This window comes from Bison bison, unplaced genomic scaffold (genome assembly GCF_000754665.1).
Source record: "Bison bison bison isolate TAMUID 2011002044 unplaced genomic scaffold, Bison_UMD1.0 scf7180017864298, whole genome shotgun sequence".
In the NCBI taxonomy this organism is placed as follows: Eukaryota; Metazoa; Chordata; class Mammalia; order Artiodactyla; family Bovidae; genus Bison; species Bison bison.
The window spans coordinates 4336280-4338781 of NW_011494870.1; the positions used below are offsets into that span (position 1 = coordinate 4336280).

The window sequence follows — 2502 nt, forward strand, 5'->3', positions numbered from 1 at the left end:
TTAGTACGTTCAGTCCATCAAAAGCCTGCATCTGCTTAGTTACCTGATATCATATAATCTTCCCAAAACATAATCTTCAGACTAACATTGTCACTTTCTGGCCTAACTCACACCCTGAGAGCATAGCTGTGCAAGCTTGGATAGGTAAGTAAGCCCTCACATATTAGTCCCATCTCTAGGCAGCTCCAGGGTTGAAATCCAGTGCTGTCACTGAATCTAAGATGCCACAGATTTTGGGTTCATTCTGATTTCAGAAAGGTTACAACAGGGGAGGCACAGATATACATCCTACAATATAGTACCTATATTCTCAACGAGTCACAGGTTACTAGGCGATTCCATTCTACCCCAGCATTCTTGTGTTAACCTAACACAATGGTAGGATGAGACAAAACCAAATATTAACATACCCAGAAAGAAGGAAGAACTAGCATCTCTTATGCACTGGTGTGCCCTTACTTCATCAAGGTTTATCTTCATCTTAAGTCAGTTCTACTTCATCAAACCCTCACAGAAATGAGGAAGTACTGATATTCCCATTTCACAGGGGGCCAGGTTCAAGGCACTGAGTTTCTCCCACCAGGTGGGAGGGGAGTGAAGTCAACATAGGAAGGGCCGTCATGGTACTACCACACACAGAGGGAGGCCTCAGGGAGACATGTATGTGACAACTCAAAGAAACCAGAGGCAGAACTTTGATTATCCCTTCCTTTCTCCTGAGCTTCATGCCCCAAACCAGCCCCTCTCCATGTCACAGAGGAAGACACCGGGATACAGTGAGGCTAAGAAGCCTGCTGAGGAAAACACTCTTGATGACCAAGTCCCTCGTTCCTAAATGCCTTCACCTCTATCGCTTAACCCATTCCAGAAGTTATAAATCGGTTCATATTAAAAAGTACCATTGCTCTCATATATTATATTTAAGACACACTACAGGAAATGAAAAAGTATCCCAGAAATGGCCCCTCCACCATAAATCTGGCTGCATTTCAGCTGTCCAACATAAAACTCATTTTTGATGAGATAGTAAAAACGATTAAAGCTCAATTTCTAAGGTGTAATGTTAGGAAATTCTTAAGATTCTGATTTGTGCTCACTTCCCTGGGACTCAATTACTAGTTTTATTTATTACCCCCTTGCGTGTACTGAATATATTAGATCTTTATGCCAGATCTTCAGTAATTTCCACCCCAACTACTGATATTTGATTGAATACTAAACAGGTTTCCAGCCCTCAAGAGCAAGCGGCAGCTAAAAGGCAGAAATCAGTGTCTACAGTTATCTTACAGTGAATTTTCAACCACTCCTAGTATCTTTTTAAAAATCTTTAGAAGCCAACCTCTTTAAACTTCCATTCCTTCCAAAGAGAGCACAGTTCTAATGAGAAGGAAATTGGAAAAGGGAGCGAGGTCACAGAGAGCAACATTAATAGCATTCTTGGAAAGTATTTATAAACTACTCATTCACCATTTGAGATCATAATAACAATTTCTTTATGCATAAAATCACCTTCCTGTCATCCCAAAGACACTAATTCCTGCTCTGTCACCTTTTAAGAGCTCAGCAATAGCAGGACATAAAACTGAAGAAGCTGGCAGAGGCATCACGGTCCACTAGGCATGCTCATTAGCACTTAATTAGGAACTAGACACCTGCCATAAGAAATGTGCTCAGAGAAGGATGAGGAACAGGTCTGCCCTACCAGCGATTACTATCATTACTCGGAGAGTGAGAGCTATGTCCGGCTGCTGCGGGGGGAAGGCAGTGATGCATACAGAAGTGGGTGCAGTGGGGTAATTAAGAGCAGCACTGATTAAAAGAGGATGAGCGAGGCTAAGCAGAGGGGAAGGACTTTAACTACAGGGTGGAGGATACAACCCTATTACCCTTCCCTGCACCCCGTCCCTCCCAGTTACCCCCCTAAAATTCCCCCCCAAATGGAGTTACCAAAAAATGACTCCAGACGTGGGATTTTATGTCAGAGTTAAGGCAGTCTCAGGTGACATTTGAAGACGCTAGAAGGAAGGGAATTTTCTGCCAAAGCCAAGTTGGTTTTTAGAAAGATGAACTGGAAAGCATTCTCATTACTAAAAAGAAGACTAAGCTTACAAAATAAAGGGGCTTTGCCTTAGCTGTGAAGCAGACCTGAAAGGTTAAACCCAATATTTAGGCAAATGGCTCTCAACAGAACTCTCCAACAGCTTACACTGGCCATAGGTAACCCCCACCTCTATCCTGCTCTAGAGTTTCAGGCCCATGAAGACAGTCTATTATTAGAGGCAATGAGGTTCTTCCATCCTGAGCTTGGCCATCTTGAAAGTGCCTTCTTCCACCTTTTTTAAAAAAGCATAACTCTCTCACAAAATGAAAGGAATACTTAAGTAGATAGCAACAGGATGAATCACAGCTACTGAAGATGCTGCAGACCCAGGAAACATGAACACTGCTGCCTCACATTCTACTTCTTTATCCTGCCATGCAGAGCTCCTAGATCATAATTCC

General features: G+C 42.6%; 1 protein-coding gene across 4 annotated transcripts in view; it reads right to left on the reverse strand.

Annotated features, from left to right (window-relative positions):
- The window catches only part of TLE1 (transducin-like enhancer of split 1 (E(sp1) homolog, Drosophila)), a 92411-nt gene that overhangs the window by 46708 nt on the left and 43201 nt on the right, over positions 1-2502 (reverse strand). The window lies entirely within an intron of this gene.